The following is a 20774-nucleotide window of genomic DNA, read 5'->3' as shown; positions in this document are numbered from 1 at the left end:
AGGATATCTCTAGGTTTAGGAGTTTGGGGGAGGCTATTCTTTTGTTTGTAAATTGCTCAAATAATGACATAAAACCCTAAAGGATACTATTCATGCACACTAACAAATTGCATTTTTCCTGTCTCTGTAAAGACAACAGGGTAAAATCCCTGACATTGCTCTAAAGTCCAGAGAACAGAGGAACACTGATCCTTATGATCACTAGAATACACAGTAATAACTCTCTTTAATTCAGTATTATAATTTTTATTTTAAAAATTGATCCCTGTCTAGACATGTACTAAATCTCTGAAGCAGTAGTTTGCAATGCATGACGGGTGAGTTGTACAGCTCAGCTTTAAGACTGGCCATTTTCCTGCTTTACTGAAATACTGTGAAATAGAGATATACACAGAGCAAACATGAAACAAGGTAGTAGCAGGAAAGAGTTCTGAATGTCTTATTGATTCCCTGATTTTTCTGATCCTTTTGTTATCCACTGTTGAGCAGTCTAGGCAAAGGTGCTTATAATTGTGGCATAATATCCATAATATTATAGATTTCTAAAGCTTATGCTCTAACTGCCAGTCTCTCCCTCTACCATCTGCTTTTCCCCCTCTTTCTTCCTTAGAGCACAGCTGCCAGCATCGTGTCTTCAATATTGTGCACAGAAATGAGGATGATTCCAGGTGGGATATTTGGGGACAAAAATAAACAATACAGTAGTTCCCTCTCTGGGGTTGAGCTCAGGTCTTCTGAGTCCAGCAAACAAACTCTAGTGACTCCAGTAAACACTGCATCCAGTTTGGGGTGCCTCACGAAGGAGCAGAGGTAGGGAAGAAGTCAACAGCAGCAGCAGAGACAATCAGGCAGTGCTGTTAGAGCAAGCCCAATACTGCCAGGCACTGCATTTTGTCAGAATTGCCAAACTGTCTTGGTAGGAGACAAAATAGATCAAAACTGCCTTCTCACAAATTTTGCTTTCTGAGGGTCAAATTGATTTACCTGCCCTTCAGCACAGTCCCTGCCCTCATAACCCTGTAATATATGTGTGAAAAAGTGTCGCTTTTTCCATGATCTGGAAATTAAATTACTACATAAGGGTCAATTCTATCTCTGTCAGACTTAATGTAATATTTAGAGGTCTCTCAAAGCCTTTCCACACTTGGGCACAGGCAATCTGTGAGGCTGAGTTTACTTAGACCTGGACTATAGAGTAAAAATTATGATAAATTTTCCCACGTTTTCATTTGTCTGGAAACCTGAGAGAAAATAAATATTTCAAAGAAAATCTGAATTTTTTTCTTTTACCTCATTAATAGCATTGTCTTAAGTTCAAGGCAGTTAAACCACATAAACCCACTGAAATAACTGAGATGATGCTGAGAGTCAAAAGTGGCGTGTGAAACCTTTGCCCATGCCACTGATGTCTATATTGTACATAACTGACCTTGTGGAAGGCAGCATGATGGAGAGAAGCTGATTTTTTTAGTGAAAACATAATTGAACTCAATATTTCTGTGAAAACCAAGCACTTTTGGTGAGAGAACCACAAAGATTTCATGAGTTTAGGACTACAATACATTTCTGTACAGTATATTTGTTCAAACTAGAAATCTCTTAGACCTCAGTTTGAGTTGATGGAGGGATTTTCCACTTACAGAAAGCATGCTTAGTTCAGTAGGTCTGTATCTGGATGATATTGTAGGGATCTCACTATTTATGCAATTTTTGTGTACAATTCAAACATTCTTGTGTGTACAAAAACTTATTAGGAAGACTGTGTATCCTTGAGGAGCCAATGTGTGTATTACCTCTAACTAGACATATTGAACAACACACTCCCAACCAGCTGTCAAAATCCTTCAGCTCCTTATGCTATTTTTAATCTAGTGGTTACCACCACAAAAGGCAGATTTCCCAGGAAAACACAGATCAGCTTCACCCACCTCAGAAAAAAATTGTAAAATTACTGAGTAAGTCTAGGTGATTCAAGCTAATGCTGTTAGAAAGGCTAAGGAGGAGATTAAAAAATTTAATACACCAGGAAGAAGTGATAGGAGAGTGGGCCAGTCTGGGAACTTACACCACTTTGACTATCACTTATATGGAGCTGATGTAATTAATAGTCGAGAAGCTCATGCAGCCAGCTGGGCACTAAAGCAGGTTTTGAGGAAAGCAATGTCCTTCACTGAACTGCAGGGCAGCAACCACCTGCTCAGGGGCAGCAGCAAAGACAGAGGGAACACTTTTATCTCAGGCCATTACAGCTACTTCTCTGCAGTCACTGTGCATTTTAATGATTGTTCTTTGACAAACAGCAATTAGTATGCTGAAGAGCTTGACAGACACCTAAAGAACTAGTATTTTTCTTATCTGTCTGAAGGAAAGGATGGAGTTAAGAGTGAGCTGAAATCTCCCAGACAAGATGGAGCAGTACAGGTGAAAAAGAGAGAATTTTAAAAGGCATCAAGGAATAGGAAAGGCATCATAGCAATAAACCTCTGAAAGGTGGGAAGGAAACTCTGTACAAGAAGAGAAAAGAAACTTTAGACGGGCTTTACCAAAGAAACAAAAAGGAAAACAGAGGTCAGGAAAGATGGGTGTGCACGTGACCCAGGAGCAGCCTCCAACAGGTTCATAAACTCTACCCAAAAGGGGTTTTAATCAGTATGACAGCAGTGAAAGGAAAATAAATGTGTGCAGGCTTTTCTTTGTGCGAGCAAAGCAAGGGGCAGTGGTGCTTTCAAAACTGCCTGTTCCTCTTTTGGAAGCTCTGTATCTGTCACATTGGCTTTCCAACCTGCCTGGAATTGTGGATGAAAGGAGCTCAGATTAAAGACATCCGGGAATGCTCTGTTAACAGTGACAAGGTTGTTACACTGGGGGCTCCACTCTGGCTCTTCTCTTGCCCTTACTCTCTCTGTGATTTTTTTATTTGCTCTTCCAATAGTCCAATGTGCACCTGGTTAGTGCTGGCTTAGGGCTTTCAGTTGTATTTCAGCGAAGTACAGAAATACTTTCCAAACCCCAGGAAACCCAGAGGACATCACATAAGAGCCTACATATGATGACTTTGTAGCAATTGAGAGTTACTTGGTCCTTAAAAGCCTTCCTGAAAAAATTCTTTCCTGCGAATTTTTTAAGCTTTTTCTCTTTAAAGATCTTTTCTACTGTTCCTGGAGACCTCTGTTTTCTCCAGACCATGAGAGAGATTCTGTCTTCTGCTACCTGCCTTGCAGTGAGGCACCTGGCACATGTGTTGCAAGCTAATGTGGTTTCACAAGTTACATGGTTTAGAAATCACACATGCTGATACTTTGAAAACTTTTAATTCAGCCAAAGCTACAAAATAATTTGCAGTAAAAATATGTATTCTAAATTCCACATCTGTATTTGCAGTGCAGAGACTTTTGTCTGATTCCTGCAGTTACACAAGTATGTGCCCACATTTACCTGGGTGGATTGTCCTTTAGGGTGCACCTGCACCTGTCTTGTTTTAGTTCAGACCAGGAGGATGAATAAAATCTCCCAGGTGTCCCCATTTCCTCTGCTTTGGATCATGTGGTGGAGAGGTATTGAGAAGATTTAATCAGTATAACAACAGTGAAAGGAAAATAAATGCGTGCAGACTTTTCTTTGTGCAAGCAAAGCAAGGGGCAGTGGTGGTTTCATGGGGGCCCAGCTGCCAAGCTAGTCCCAGCCACTCCTCTGTCTCTGTGCATGGACACTTTGCCACCCCTCACATCCTCCAGGGTGCCACACAAGGGTTTCACAATTCCAGTTTGAGTTTTGCTGGAATGAGTCTTGGAATGAGGTAGACACCACGAATAAGCTATGCTGTGATTTCCACCTTGTTTGTCCTGGTGAAGAGCAGATTTCAACTCCTGCTCTGGTTTTCTTGGTTCTCAAGATATCAGTATTGCTGTGCACAAATTCCCAGATCAGGAAAGAGAAATCCAGCATTTAAACACCTGCACTCTGTGCTTAGTTCCCTGTCACTTCCTATTCTGTGTCCGATTTGTCAGATCTGCCCCCAGCTCTGCATTTTCCTTTAGGGCTGATTTTGCAGCAAGCCTTACAATACTGTAAAAATATTGGCCCTGAAATATTAATGGGAGGAAAATAATTATGCAGCTAAAAAGCAGAACATACACGCAAGAGTAAAGTATTTCTGTAATTGACAACACTCATTATTCAGGAATTTTTTTAAAATTTACTTTCTGCAGTGGTAGATTTATTTTCATCCTTTATTGTTTGAACAGTAAATCTCTTCAAGATGCACATCCTATTAAATGTTAAAGTGCCAATCATCATGCAGAAGTTAACACAGAATTAATTAATAGTAAAGGAACAAGAATAAAATGTAGTCCTGGGTACCACCATTTGTTTGAGAAAATAAAATTAGGATGAACAAACCAAACCAAAATTATTACTGATTTAGTTTCCCCCAAACAGCGACAGCCATAACCAGTGAATCTATAAGGTTCTCTAAGGAATGCAGCACTTTAACTCCCTTTTCTCCTAGCTTGTGACAGGTTATCAAATTCAGCTCTTTACACTGTTTAAACCCCAATAAATTCTTTGGACTTATGTGGGTTTCATGCTAGTATGAAATTCATTTAATAGCCTAAAAGGCCTGCAGTGTATTTTTTTCTGACTCCACTTTTACTGCACTAAGTCTGAACATTATAATCAAAATCCTGTATCACAGTTTGCCTTTGAGCTGTTTGAAATGAAGAATGACTGAAAAGAACCAGAGCATGGAGTGCCATGGAAGAACTAACCTGTGAGCAATTCAGGCATTATTTCTTTACAAGAAGGGCATTATGGAATCAATTGCTTGGGGCATTCAGGCAGCAAGGCAGGCAAGTACCATAAATCAGCTCTGAAATATAAACTGGGACATTGGAAGTGGGAGTAATGATGGGGTTTGATCTAGCTGGTTGGGGATGTCACTTCTGTTTGGGATAAATAAATGTTCTGATCTGAAGGTGCACAGCAGCAACTGGGGAAGCAGAGAGAAGACCTGGGGTTGGCCAGAGGAGGAGGAAATGACAGTTCTACTCTATGTGTATTGTACTCATCTGTGAAAGAGTCCTATGTGAACACTGCCAGATAACTTTTTTACACGTTTCTTTTGTAGGGGCAGTTTTATGTTTCCTTGCTCAGGAAATCTGGAAGGGGAGGTCTGGGGTCTTTTTTATTTGGGGTTTTTTTGTGGTTTTCTGTTTTCTTTTTATATTAAATTTGGAGGACATCATCTTTTGCCCTTTCAGTTCAGCAATTGAATCACAGAGCATGGTACATTACCTTTCTGGCCATTTGGTCATGGTCAGATATAATTGTCATCTCAACCATTCAGCACCTCCTCAGATGAGTAATGAGTGGGTGTTAGGAAGAAACCAGGCTTTTTACTTCATGCAGAGCTGAGTCCAAAACTTCAATAAGTTGTTGTTCAGGGAAAGGCATGGGCACAGAAAGCAAATAAAATATAACTGAGAAACTACTTGAGGTGTGTTCAAACATTTGAGTGAGGAATTACAAGAGGAATGTATAAACATAGAAAAGACATGACAACATTTTTATGACGATATAAAAAGAACTCCAACTGTTAAATGTGAAATAACATATGGACATACAACAACTCCCTTCATTTCTCCAAATCCTAATGTTGTGTTTTAACCCCAGCCAGTAATGAAGCCACACAGCTCCTTGTTCCAGCTTCATGGGCTGGGGAGAAGAACCAGAAAAAACGTAAAACCCATGGTTTGAGATAAGAAAAGTTTAATAATAAAATTGTAATAAAATAAAATATTAATAATAATGATAATGATAAAAATGTAATGAAAACAACAAAGAAAGAGGAATAAACCCCAAGAAGAACAAGTGATGCACATGCCTTGGCCATGCTCCCTCATGGGTTCTCGTGCATCTCCCCACTGTCAGAGGATGGGAAGCCAAAAATTCCTTCCCTTAGAATCAACACTACTTATTTACACTCAAAACATCAGAGGGTTATCAACATTATCGTCATACTGAACCCAAAACACAGCACTGTACCTGCTACTGGGAAGAAAATTAACTCTATCCCAGCTGAAAGCAGGACAACTAACCAAGCCCTTGCAACATTAGAAAAAAATTCTTTTAATATGTGTCTGTTTGCGCCATTGTTTTTTCAAAATGCGATATGCTTTTGATGTGTTTGCTTCAGGCTTAAACTCCAGGCCAGCCTAGGATCCAAAGCGGCATTCAAGCTCTACCCAGGAGCTGGTTCTTGGCCATAATCATTGAAATCAAAAACACCAAGGAAGAAAACACAAGTCCTGTTGCTTTAGTAGTGATGGATCATTCTTCTTAGCTTCCCACAACTTTGAATCCTGATGCTGCTTGCACCTTTTCCTCCCCAAAGTTCTTTCCCTTCTTTTGTTGTCCTTCAGCCAGGCAGTTCACACAGTACTCATTTCTAAATGTGTCTGAGTCTGGGCTGCTTCATCCTGCCTGCTGCTCAAAGGTTTGTACATTCAGCTTCACCTGGAGCTTTACCACAGGCACATTCCTGTTACTGACCAGCATGAGAGGGTTTCTCATAGAATCATGGAATAGTTTGGGTTGGAAAGGACCTTCAAAAGTCATCTATCCAACCCCCCAGCCATGGGCAGGGACATCTTCCACTAGACCAGGTTGCTCAGAGCCTCATACAATCTGACCTTGAAAGTTCCCAGGGATGGGGCAACAGTCACCTCTCTGGGCAACCTGTTCCAGTATTTCCCCATGCTCAATGCAAAGAAATTCTTCCCTATATCTGACCTAAATGATCTTTTAGTTTAAAACCATTATGCCTTGTCCCAATGCAACAAGTCCTGCTAAAACATCTGTCCACATGTTTCTTTTATCATGAGAAATACAGCACATGCACCTTAACTTACCTCGTTCATAAAGCTTTTCCCAGAATTGGCGTCTTAATAAAAGAGTTAACATTAAAAGTGATATTCTAAATTACCTTGTCTTCCCCTCACCCATGTAGTCATACAATTACTGTCAGTTTGGAGGAGGGGCAGGATTGCTGCCAAACAAGATTTTCATGCAAAAATTGTGATAAACAGCCTTACAGTGATGACACAGAATGTGAAATCCTTCACGTCTGCTTTCCCCAGCCCTCCCTTTGCTGTCCCCAGGGTTCTCTGCTAAGTGCTGGCTGCTAGGTGAAGTGTAGCATTAGGGTATCAGCGTTATGATGGAAATTCACCTCTCTGAGAATTAGAAGATTCCTCTTCACTTAGCTTTGGGATGTGAGCAATAAAGTGGTGATGACTGAGCCTTACCCGGGAGCATCGTGCTACACAGAGCACACAGCCTGGCAAAGGCAGCCTTTGTTAACCACTGAGTTATACCAGAGATGCATAAGCAATCACAGCTCAAGGGCTAAAGAAACACATTATAAATTCTTATAATTATTTGTTATGACAGTAAGCAGAGAGCAGCTTAAATGCAGGAAGTATTTATGGGGCTGGGAGGAGAGCACAGAGGCTGAAGCGTGCACTGTTCGCCTAATGCTCCACAGGCTGGGAGGATGAGCACATTCCAGGGAGCACATTCAGACGGAAGAGATTGCTGCTTCTTTCCTCTGAGATGAAAAGCTGTTACACAGCCAGGTGCTTTCTACCTGTGACCCCACAAACTTCACCTCTCTTTCTGCCCTGGGCACAGCATCAGACACAGTGCCCCTCTCTCTCCCATGGTTTGTGTCAAGATATGGAAAATGTGGAAAGACATGGAGCTGATCTCAACTTACCTCTGTGTCATTTCCTCTCTGTCCCAAAGGTATTGGTACAGCCAGCAGGACTTCTTCCTCCTCTACATGTTCTAAAATAGAACAAAAGAAGAGTCCTCCACATCAAAAATAAAAGAGCAGGTTTGGGGCACAGATTCCAAGTTATGTATTGGTGCTGAATTCAGGTATGAAAGGAGACCCAGACTGCAAGCCAGGATCTTCATTTTTCAGGAAGGTTTTTTTTTTAAAAAAAAAATAGTGACTCTAAAGGAAAAATATCTCTTTCCACTGACAACTGATCTGTTTTTAATGCAGGAAATTCTTGTAGCCTATAATCAGTTTCAACAAATTTTAACCTTTTGGAAGTACACTATTCAAGTTTTCTAAATTATTCCCCTCTTTATAACAATACTTTTAAATTAAATTAAATCTAAGTACACAATTCAGAGATTTTTAAACATTAAATTCCTATGTTTTCACAAGACCAATTCATTTTTCGTTTGGATTTCTGTTTGAAAACTATTTGTGAGACTTCAGCTTTTTCTTCAATTTCAGATCGATCAGAATTAATATTTGCTTGAAATTGTTAGGAAAATTATTCTCTCATTGGTTTCCCGAAGAAGTCCTTCATCTTGTAGGGCAACCACAAAAGAAATATTCATTTTACAGATTGTCCAGACCAGTCAATGCTCATAGTTAAGAGCAGTAAAATTTATTAGGCAATGAGATGGCTCTGAGAGATGCCTCTCCCTGGTAACACTGCAAGTGCAAGAATGAATTACCCCTGAATCTACAGTTAATTGAGATACCATGGAGCACAGCAAAATGAATGAAATTTAAATCTGCAGGGTATGATTTGCTGCAGTTTTTTTCACATTAGTTCCAGATAAACAGAAATTATTTATATGTATGAGTATGTATATATACCCTTATAAGAGTTTACATACCTTTTTATATACATATGTATTTAGCTACTTTCTGTGACACATGCATTCACACTATGTATAGAGGAAATAATTTCAATTCCCTTGAATTCCACCACTCTGGAGCACACAGAGGTCTATATTTTTATGGTGGATTGACAGTAGGACTGATTGTTCATAACTAACAGAGCAACCACAGTGTTGCCAACTTGGAGAATTATATACTCGCAACACAAGAAAATGAGTCCATATTGCACAGCAAAGGGCCTGAACATGGAGAGTTGTTTGGGTTTACTGAGGAAAGAATGGCAATTACTTACATTGACAGAGATACAGCAGGCACTAACATGCCCTGGGTCACAGAGGACTGCTTTGTTTCAACACCATTTTAAGGTGAGGGCAAATTTAAACAGCATAATTCCACAGAAACAGCAGCTGTGAGCCTGATGGTCTGACATGCTGTGATTTGATGCAGGGCTGGGAAGGAGTCCCCTGCCTTATAGCTTTTGCAACTTTCTTATTTGTAGTTGTTTTTTGCAAGCTTTTTTTCCAATGACTGTAGATACAGAGAGCAAAACACCTTAAATTAGTGAATGATGATTTAGGTGGGTTTGGTATTTCACTTTATAATGGGACTGAGGAAAGTTGCAAGCTAAAAAGCAAGATCCCTGCCTGAGAAGGCATGTGAACATAAAATAATAATAATAGTGATAATTGCATCTAGCTAGAATTTAAATTCCCCCCTAAGCTCTATCACTGCTGTTCATTAAGTGATGTAGAGTTAAAGCTTTAGACTTCTTCAGCTAGGCAGCAACATCCAGGGGATATGAATCTATCGCTTCCTCTGAGGACAACAGCTCCTCACAATATCCTTGAAATATGCATGCTTGCAAAAAGACTTAAAGCTTTTAATTTCTCATGTTCATAAGGCCTGATCTTTTCCAAAATACCTGATTCTTCAAATTCCCTGTATAGCTCCCTTATGCATAGCTAAATGTTAAGAATGCAAAATAAACTTAATTAGCTAGTGTGCTAATATCCTCATAGCCCTTTGTAGTCACTGGAAAAATCTCATATTTGAAAAAGGGAGTGAAATGCATAATTTTTCCCCTAATGCAGCAAGAATAGCTGTGTGAAAGTAAATATGAGCTCTCAAGACAGAAGCGGATATAGCTACATATTAATTTGTTCTTTTTTCCCAAGCCAATGAAAAGTCATTTCCAAAAGTACATGGCAAGTGTATGAGTGCACTCCTCTGGAAAAGCTTCACCCTTCCTGGTGAAAAAGATGCTGCTGTCATTTCCTCATGCTCAGAAACATGAGTAGATGGACAATTTTCCAAAGTATCCATTGCTAATTTTCCATCTGTCCTTGTTTAGCAAGGAGGAGGGTGGAGCCAGTACATAATCTAGAGCTTTCTTGGGTGCCATGGGAGCTGCCACTGAACAGAAGAAATGAAGTTAGTAAATACAGTTTTCAGAACAGTTTCTCTATGTTAACATGGCAATTTTCCTATTATGTGTGGTGGTGATTTTTTTTTTGTATTGATTTTTCTGATTAATTTAGGTAATTGCAGTTCAGTTACAGTGCATGATTGTTTCTCAAGGAATAAAAATTGCATAAAGAAATCTAATATTTTTGGCTACAATCCAGTCCAGTTTGGTCTCTATGATCAGATGAGGAAAAATGGGGCTATGGCATTAAATTCAACAGAACTTAAATCAGTCATGGAAATTCTGTAAACAACATATTTTTAATTGGATGCAAATTGAAAAACAAATGGGGGGGAGGTGGAACCTGTGTAATTTTATCTTCACATTTTTCTCATGCTGTAAAACTGAAAAAATTTATGAGATTCAAATATTTTATAATGCTTCCTGTTTTCTAAAAAGAAAGAAATATTTAATGCTGAAGACATTTTGCTTAAAACATTGAAATCCTCAGATGTGTAAAATCTTTTATTGTAGATAAAATTTCCACTAATGCACACATTTGCTATATTAACTTTAGACATATTAAACATTTAGGACTAATTCTAATGCACACTGCAATACTAAGCTTCTGAAGCTGCAAGAGCAGAGAGGGGAAATCCAGGTCACAGAGTCTCTTAGAGGGACTACAGGCAAACTGATCACAAATCTACCTGCTTGGTGTAGCCTCACTTTCAGCCGTAAATCATGATAGTTGAGGCTCACTGTATCACCTAGATATGGATCCCAGGGTGGCAGCCCCACAACACAGCTCTACAGGGCACTGTTGGAGCTGCTGATCCTGCATTTTTGAGACCCATAATGGGTGGAAGAAGAGGAGCATGATGAGACTGAGCATTGTGCTGGTTGTCAAGCCAGGAGCTGGAGTGATGGGGACTCACTGTGCAGCTTCAAAGGAAAATTGTGATTACAGCACCTCTGAAAGCACATTCAGCTGAAATGGACCCAAATCCTACACCATTTTTTACTGCATTCATCACATAATCAGCAACTGCTCTTCTGCAGGGAAACAAGGCAACATGGAACAAGACAGGTGATGTTGGGTTTCCCCCACTTTCAGCTTGCAGACACAAAAGAAGAGGAAACATTCATTTCTTAATCCCCACATCTAGCCCATATTTCTTCAAGATTGGAAGCAATCCATAAAAATTATTAAAAGACTAATCTTACTGCAGAAGATAAGGTTTAAGAAAGAGAAGTTGGGAGGGTTTCTTGACCACAGCAGATAAGAAACTTTCACAGATATTCAGAGTTGTCTAATCTAGGACAGAAATTCACAGCAAGAACCACTGACTAAACTGAAGCCAGGCTCAAATTCAGATGAGGTATTAGGCACACACTTTTCAGATCAATACGATATGTTTTTCTGGAGAATATACTTCATATAGATGTGAGTTAATGGTTGAATAAGGGGCATATTAGAAAAAATTCAGCACCCAGATAAAGTGGATTAAAGACCCCTTCTGACATTCTAACTTTATTACTTGTAATATCAAGGATATCTTACAAATATTGAATATTCAACACCATGCATTTAGAAGGAAGGTGATCTTGTTTCCATGGCAACTTGCTTGTAGGCAAGTCATTAGTTGGTCACCACTTCTTTCTGGGATGCTGCCTGTTTGTCCCCTGAATTCTTTAGTTCCACCAATTTTAAAAACTACTTAATTTAAAAAATAATAACCTGTATTTAAGCCAAACAAAACAAATCTTCTGTTTGCATAAAATATAAGAAAACCTAAGCATTTTAATTTCTTTCTTGGGATGATTACTTTCTCTTTTGTGATTCATAAATTCCAGCAGATGCGGCAAAAAGTTACATAAAAGGCTTTTTAGGGTAATTATGTCTTCAGCTGGAAATTCTGACATTTGTGATCTCTCTCTTTGATCACTGCTATTAATATCTCCTTAGCAGCTATGACTTCCTGAGAGTTAACTAATTGATAGAAAAAACCTGCTCAGAATTGCAAGAGTTTTCTCTTTATTTCTGTACAAGTGACAAGGCTGCCCTGAACAGGATCATTACCTTTTCAGTTAACAGAACACTCAATAGACAGTAGTAAAAATATGACTGCAACTAGCACAAAGCTGGGATTTTTTTCTTTAGCTAGTACTTAGGTGTTTATTTATAGTGTACAGGTATTTGCATTTACATGGTGCCAGCAGCTTCACTGCATTTCAACATCCTGTTATTTTAAGAGTGGAGGAAGCCCAAGGTAACCGTCTTAATGTCCAGTGAACTAAAGAAATGGGACAGAGATAAAAATACAGAATCTAAATAACTGTGCTGGTAGACAGAGAAGTGACAGAGAGAAAGGTTAAACTCATCCAGTTGCATTCGAAGGACTGCAGAGTTGTAAATCCAGCAGCCATACCTCCAAGGAGCACCTACTGAGACAAGCAAGTTGTACTGCTCTTTGCTGGTCCCATACTCTTTTCATTGGCTATCCAGAAGCCCTAGGATGTCAGGTTTCTTAGGCAATTCAAAATTAGATAGCATCAGTCCACCTCACAGAGATTAAGGGGCCTGCCCAGTGGCATACAAGAAATCCTCAGTTAAAGGGTGAAACTTGCCCACACATTGTTTTGCTCCAGATTATGGGCTGGGCTAAGTTGCTGTCAGAAATCTTCCACATCCAATCTGCAATTCTGCTTAGGACATTGTCACCAATTCTGAGGTAATATTTTGTACAACACTCTCTGCCCCAGGAAGATACTTAGATTTACATCATTAAGAAGCATCAATTTAGGAAATTTTCTTTAAACATATTATATTGTAAAAGTGTTGACATTCCCTATGTATGGCACAGTTTTTGCTGTTTAGAGAACAACTTAAACTCTTATTTGCTTTTCCTAAATTAAAGCACAGCTATTACAACCTTCAAACCTTGAGTCTAGCAGGTGAGAATGGCTTCTGGTTAAATGCAATCCAAATGCAGCAGAGAGTTTGCTATCACATGAAGTAAGCTATGCACTCTGTGCTTTAAATAGCTCTCCTGATGGTTAGAGCTTTTCCTGATCAGCTTGATCAAGGAGTCTTCTTCTTCTGACCACCCTATTGAAGGAGCCTCTCTGAGGACAATATTCCCATGAATGCTGTACTCCTATTTACAACTCTGTATCTCTGTTTTATCCATTCTTGGAGACAAGGAAGAACAAATTTATATTTTCTCTATTCTGTAACTCTCACAATTTGGGTGAAAAAAACTGGAATGAAGAAAATCACTGCCTCATTCAAGCACACAGGCTCAAGTATGCCAACATCCATATAAATGGGGTGTGGAAATGATGTATCACTAGCATAGCTGTTATAGTATGTGAATTGGTTAGATGTGACATGGCATATCCTTTTGCTAGCATATTTTATTACTTTTTTTATGGTTGAAACATCAACTTTTTAATAGAAGTTATGCACCATGGATGCAGTCATTTATTTCCATCTCCAGGAAAATTACAAATTTCAAAACCGCTCTCATTGTTGCACATTCTTTTTTAAATAGCAGACCATAACTCTGACACCAGAGTTTCCATTTGTTTATGAAACTGCTAAACTGGTCATCATGACTCCCCTTGTTTTCTCCCGTCCTCGAAAACCTGCCAAAAAAAAAAAAAAAATGGAATCACAAAAGAGATTTCAGAGAGAAAAAAATCCCCAGAGGCATTAAAGCATGTTTCTTAGGATTAGGGAGGGATATGGACATTATCAGTGTCAGAACAAGAACAGGCCTCTGTTATCAGATGTATCACACCTACACCAGCTGGACAAAGCTAAATCCCCCCTGATGTGTGGATGAAGTACCTTTCTCTGAGGATCCCAGGCCTGCCCATGTGCTGTGAGCAGCAAAGTGTCACCTAAATTCTAAACTGCACAGGAGGTTAGACATTGCCCTGACTTCAGGCTGAATTATATTTGTATCCTCATACCCTAAAACTTCTAACAGAAAGTAAAAATAAAAAGTCTAGGTTTCATAATCCTGCAGTCTATAGAAATTATTTGCATTTCTTTTTAGTCCAAGTTCTGCTGAAACTCCTGTTGTTAAACAACCATCAGTCACATTTAGGGGAGAAGGAGCATCTTTTTTCCATACAAAGATATTCTGCGGGAAAAATGAATGCAACTTTGGAGTGAAAAGCAGTTATTTCCTGTCTAATAAGCAGAACAAGCATCTAGGAGTGAGGTGTTATGAGGCTGAGCTTTACCAGACTTCCCATCCCAATGAATCCCTCATGAATCACTGCTGGTCAGGCAGAGAGGATAGTCAGACTCCATTGCACCTTTTATTGCTCATCTGCATTCCACTGAATTTGCATCTTCTGCATCTCTGCCTCTCCCTTAGGGTTCTGTATCTTCTCAAGGGATACTTTTCCCTTTGGATCCTTAAGCCACTAATTTTTACTCTTTCAGCATTTCCACTTCGGTCTCTATTTTTCACATTTATAAACATGAGCACGCACAACTTCCTAACGCCTTGACAACTGCCTCAAAAACGTGAGCCAAAAATCACATGGCTCAGCTGCACCAGATCAGGGCTTGAACACCAGACAGCTGAACAGGATGAACCTTGGGCCAGGGCATGCTCATTTTCAGTTGAAAATTTTTATGACCTTACAGCAGTCATGACATTTATTAGTCTTTTTTTTCCCTAATTGTTTATTTGAGTTCATCTCCTCTAATACTTCAGTTAAGGCAGAGTCTGGCCAGGGCACAAGACATTAGCTGAGCCTCAACTACTTTGAAAGCCTTTTCCATTGCCTGTCAGGTCAGTCTGTCCCACTGTCACAACAAACATCATCTCTGATGTCAACACAACAAAATCCACACTGTCCCACCTGCAGGTGCCAGAAATTAAGGAAACGCAAAATCAGGTCAGAAAAAGATTGGGTGGTAGACGAGATAAAACATAAATCCTCCAGAAAGTTTCCATCAAATACAGAATGATCAGCCTGCACCTCACCGGCCCAGGGTCAAGTCCTGTTCCTTACAAACCCACTGCCACCTTCTCACAGCACCAGCAGGGAAATGTCTGCTTTTATTTCTGTAATTGCTGCCTTGGTGCTGCTTAGCAATTCTTCTCCTTTGGTAGGAGAGCAATCATTCTCATTAGATGTCAGAGTGCAACAGCAGAGTGCTTTTGTTTGGAGTACAGCATGTGGAATGATGATTACAAGTGAGAGCTGGGGAGAGCACTCCTCCCTTTGGAAATTAGGCAACTCACAGATGTTAGAACATCATTAAACGTATACAAAGACTCAGGGCCTTCTTGCAAAGTTAATTGCTCTATTCAAAATTGGCTAATTCAAGGAGGAGTTGCTTGCTGCAATGCAGGTTACTCAAATTTATCTTGTAGAACAATGCTGGACTGAAAACGATGGTGCCAGTGACATCTTTTCAGGAGCATTAGCCAACTAATCTCAGCAGCAGAGACTTTTAAATGTCATCCAAATCTCATCTGTGGGGCATGCCAAAACTATTTTGTACTTTCCACAAGCTAGCTCTGCTTTATACCCGTGTCTATCTTTCTCATGAGATCAAAGGAGGAGTTCTGTCTTTATGCCTTGTAAAACAAGCAATTATTAATCCAGTATGAAACTTTATTGACAACTCAGTGTTGAGAATGAGGATCCTGCACCAAGTTTCAGCCACCAGAGATGATTGAAGTGTCTAGCTTGGTCTTCCCTACATCTAGTGAGCCTATCAAAAGATGAACTCTGTGTCTAGAAAAAGGGAAAATTGCTTACACAAGAAATTTCAGATAGCTGCAATAGTGCCTGCAACTTTGGATATGAAGAGTAGCAAAGGACAGTACTTAGACAGAATTCCCTTGTGGGATACAAAGAGTGGCTGGGAAAAAGGCTGTGACAAGAAAAAATTAAGGAGAATAGACTAGGACAAGATATGTAAGGAAAACACATCTAACCTTAGCAGAGGATAAGAGACAGGAAAAGGCAGAAGGGGCTGCAATGACCAGAGGATACACCCTGTGATGCCAGAGTTCATCTCTTTTTCTGCTCCTGGTAAGTGCCTCTGCAGCCCTTGGCAAAGCTGTAACCTCACCCCTTACACTGTGGGATGTGACCGGGAAGCTGCAGGGGCCACAAGGCTGCCTTAGGCTGCCACTCTTGTTACTCCACCCCTGAACCCTCGTGGAAATCAGCACCCCAGGAACCTGCCACTTCTGTACATGCAGTCACAGCAGCAGCTTGTTTTAGAAACATTAGGCCCTTGCCTACAAAGTAGGAGCAAGTGTGTTAGTGTGCTCCCTTACTTCATTGTGCATGATTACATTCATAAAACCAGAGATTACTACTAAAGACACAAGAGCAAAAGTTCAAACATAATCATTAAAACTATGGAAAAAGTTCTAGAGAAGAATGTGCTTCACCCAGGAAAAAAAAATGGTTTTAACACATTTTTTACATGTATTGTTTGGGTGTTTGGCTTTGTTCTTTTTACATCCACTTGCATTGCTAGTATTGTATCTTCTTCCTAAGTGTTATTTTTGTTGTTTTTGTTATTTTTGTTATTTTTGTTATTTTGTTGTTATTATATTAATTTGTCACTTAGGCTAAAAAAAAAATGTTATTCTAAGAGTTACGAAAATGCATTCAGGAAAACAGCATAAGAAATATTAAAGCTTAACTCCAAGCTCTGCCTCTTGCAGTGGCAATTGTTGGGAATACAGAACTGCCTAAGTAAGAGGAGCAATGACCTTGTGTAGAGTGCAGTAACAGATACTAGGGCACAAGGCTGCAGCCTGGACAGCCCATTCCCCCTTCCTCTGAGGGAAATGACAGGTTTATTTTCAATCCCAGTGGCTTTTCCCCTCACGTAGCCAAAGCTTTTTTCTTCCTTCAATAAACTGAGCCTAATCTCATCTCCATCAGACATCTCTTTACCAGCTCATGCAACATTACAAGCCCCTCACCACAGGAAACAGAACTCCTACCAGCAAGTCACAAAACATCTTCCCCTACAGAACAGAGCAAATCCAATCAATATGTGCAGCTAATTGAGACAAACGAGCAAGTCCAGGCCTTGCAGCAAGCAACCAGGGTGATGACTTGGTAACAGATGGTGAAGGATTTGGCACAGATGGCTCTGATCCAGTTTCCTGAAGGACCTGCAGGAGGCCCAAACACAGTGTAGTGGTGAGCAAGTTCCAGATGCAGGAAGCTGGGCCAGGATAACCCTATAAAACCACACAATATTTCATCAGCTCTTGCAATACTATTGCCCCAGATGAAACACATCTGATCTTCATCCCATCCTTACTCCATTCTAGCGATGAGTTAGAACAGGAGAATTCCTAAAACTTTTTTTTTCACTCAAGGAAAATAACCATAAGTAATGCTAGGAAGGTGAAACAAGGTAAAAAAGTCTCTCAACAAGCCAAGCTGCCTTCTGAGGACAGTCAGAAACCCTCACTGAATGATTTTTTCTCAACATAAGTTCTCTAAAATCACCTCTACATTTTTGAAATGTGACGATTGAGATGCAGCAAAAGAAGTTTCTTTTTTTCACTACTTCATATTTCAGTGAAAATTGTAGAAAATATTTCATCACAGATATAAAAATGGTATGTCATTATCAAAAGTACTAAAGAGATAGAACACAGTACTGAGCTACGTGAAGTACAAACATTAGCATTACAGGGTTACCCCCCTCCTAACTCAACCTAGTCAAACAATTAAAACACCCAATTATCTAGCATGGAGTTATTTAGTCCCCAGTTCTCATTAGAAGTAATTAGATGTGTTAATTTGATTTAATTTTTTCACGATATAGAAAAAGCTCAGGCTGATGTCTGATAATCTGGTGTTGCCATTCACAACTGAGATTTCAGTAACCTTAAAAGAGATTAGGTTCTTCACCATAATGATGGAGATGTAATTAACATCAAGCTCCTGTTGAAGTCATCATTCCAATAGCTTTTCATTACACTCTTTTTGATGAACCAGAAACAGTTGAAAAATTAAATTTTTAAGATTTATAATGCAGAACTGTAGAAGTTAGTCTTTATTACTAAACCTGGCATGTAAAGGTCCCATTTTATATTTCAGGTAAGCTTAGCTTTCAAGACATTTCTTCACTCAGAGGAATGGAGCTTGATTTCAAAAAAATTGCATTTTCTGCTCCTCAAAAAGAAAATATGTGTCATTTGCTAAGGACACAAATATAGTCAACATGGTGTAGAAATGGATTAATGTACAGAAGCACATGTAATGTACTGTATGACCTTGAAAAGGTATGTAATATGAAAAATCCTATGGTCATGTCCATAGGGAGCAGAAACAGGCATTTTCTTGCCACAGACTATGGGCTTCCAGTCTGTAAGTGACAATGAATGAGAAGGAAGTAGATGTATCAGTCAATCATATGACTACAAGCTATCGATGTGATGCCAACATGAAAAAGACAATTGTAATTCCTTATCAGGAAAAGTGTTTCCCATAGAGACAAGGAGTTATTTATGCCATTTCACAAGGCACTAGTAACACTTCATTTGTTGTACCATAAGTAATACTGGCCACTGATGTTGGAGAGAGATGAACGTAAATCAGTATAAGGCAGAAAAACAGATATTAACATGTTCGGAGTAAGAAGCAGCTAATTTCTGAGCAAAATCAACAGATTTTGTTTAACCTTATAAAACCACAGCTGCAAGGTCTAAAATGTTATATCGCTATAAATACATCAATGAAGTAAAGACAAGATGAGAAAAAAAGGTTATGTAACTTTAAAGATAATTATGGTAGAAAAAGATGACCCTAAATTGATCATGAGTAAGTGTACATTGGAAATGTAAACAAGCTTTCTAAGCTATTGAAAAAAAATCAAAATTGGCTTCAGCTGAATTTTTCATCAGTGAGAGGTTAGAGCTCGTGGCATCTCAGCATAGAAATGCCAGTCATAGTTCTCTTGCTAATTTATTTTTTTCAAAATCTCTATTAAAATGCTGTCATACCTTTCTAGGAGGCTACAAGTAGCTCTATAACAGCAGGAGGAAAGAACAAGTAACTAGGAAATTTTGAGCCTGGAACTTGCTGTGACACTTGAAAATCTGTTTTCCTGTAGCAGCCCCTATCTGTCTGCCCAGGCATTGTCTGCATTGACAGGAGACAATCTACAGGAACTGCTGTTGCATTTGAGACACGTGTAGGACATTTTTGTGAGGAAAGAACACCCACAAGGGCAAAGTCTGGTCTAGGGACAGGAACCAGAACTTCTGTGAACTGTACTGGCAGAAAAAAAAAACAACATAAAACCATAAATTGATTAAATTTTACTTGTGGGATTTTTCTTCTGCTTTCTTTATACCTTACAACCTCAGAAAAATCTTCTTGTTAGACAATTAGCATTTTATGGATAGGTTCCATTAAAACAATTCTGGTGTTGGCTTCCCACCAAACAAATGCAAACCTCACAACTGATCTTTCATCCACTATAGTCAGGCAGTCTCTAGAGCTCAATGCTGCATGCAGTTCATTTTTCTGAGCAAATAAGCAGAATTATTTAATAACAACCGCTGTCTCATATCTATCCCACTTGTAATTCCATTAATCAGAAAATCTTATTCCAGGCTTAACAAATGTAATTTTTTTTCCCTCACTCCTGAGCTCTGCTGCCTTGGCTTATTAATGTCAGCAGATGTTTCAGAGAACAAGAAGGAAGGAGAGGCCAGTACTCCAACCCTGCAGTCTAAATGGGCATGAGGCAGAAAAGCAAGCCATGGGCTCCTGCCTAGGAGGTACCAAAAGCTCAGTCCAAGATTTAGGATACAGCATGATCAATATCACTTTAGATATAGAAAAGCACTCATTTAGAAAGCAAGCCACTGACTGGACCTGCTGGGTTCACAAACTGGGTTTTGGCCTAGTTGCATTACCTGCAATGCAGCATCTTAATGATATGTTCCCTTAGCCAGACACCCAACCAAAAGTCTTTGTGAAACAAGTCAGCAGCTTTCTGTGGGCTGGCTGAAACTCAGCCTAGTCTGCAGCTCGAAAACTGCGCAGAAGTGATACTTAATTACACAGCTGCCACATAACCTGTCCAAGGAAAGGAGCAGCAAGACGTAGAGAGCTTTCACATCACTTTTAATGGCCCTAAAATAGATATGTTTTGATACATTATATAATATTATGTCAAAATTCGCAACTATCCTTGCTCCTCCAAAGGCTTGAAGACGCCAGCTAGGAGATATATCGAGAGTCTTTCAAATTAATGGTACCTTTCTCTCAGCTGATTTTCTCGGCCAATATTTGCCAAGTTCAGAAAAGGCTAAACTTTGACTTGGCCTTTGTACTATATTATTTCTCTTAGTCTTTTATCAAACTGGCTCATCTTGGCTTTCATATCTCCTTTTCACAGCTCTCATAGTCTCTTTTATCTACTTAAGCATTGTCTATTGTTTCCTCTCTTTGGATAAACTTTCAAGAAAAAATATCAAGATTCAGCCTTTGCAATATATGCGAAATTAATTTCTGCACATATATTTATTTCAGGAAATATTTTATTTAGCTTTTCTTCAAGAATTAGATCTGAAACCAATAATTTTTGCTAATTTTACCTACTCTAATAATCACTGGGCAGCATCAGCTGGTAAG

The 20774-nt window shown here is 39.3% G+C and overlaps 1 long non-coding RNA gene across 1 annotated transcript in view; it reads right to left on the bottom strand.

Annotated features, from left to right (window-relative positions):
• LOC125326316 overlaps positions 1–20774 on the bottom strand; it is a 37871-nt gene that overhangs the window by 7184 nt on the left and 9913 nt on the right. The window contains exon 2 of the long non-coding RNA XR_007203757.1: positions 7775–7845. This is a non-coding gene — a long non-coding RNA (uncharacterized LOC125326316). The remainder of the gene's footprint in view (positions 1–7774; positions 7846–20774) is intronic.

This window comes from Corvus hawaiiensis, chromosome 5 (genome assembly GCF_020740725.1).
Source record: "Corvus hawaiiensis isolate bCorHaw1 chromosome 5, bCorHaw1.pri.cur, whole genome shotgun sequence".
In the NCBI taxonomy this organism is placed as follows: Eukaryota; Metazoa; Chordata; class Aves; order Passeriformes; family Corvidae; genus Corvus; species Corvus hawaiiensis.
Note: the sequence above shows the minus strand (reverse complement) of the source record. Positions and strands in the feature narration are given on the sequence as shown.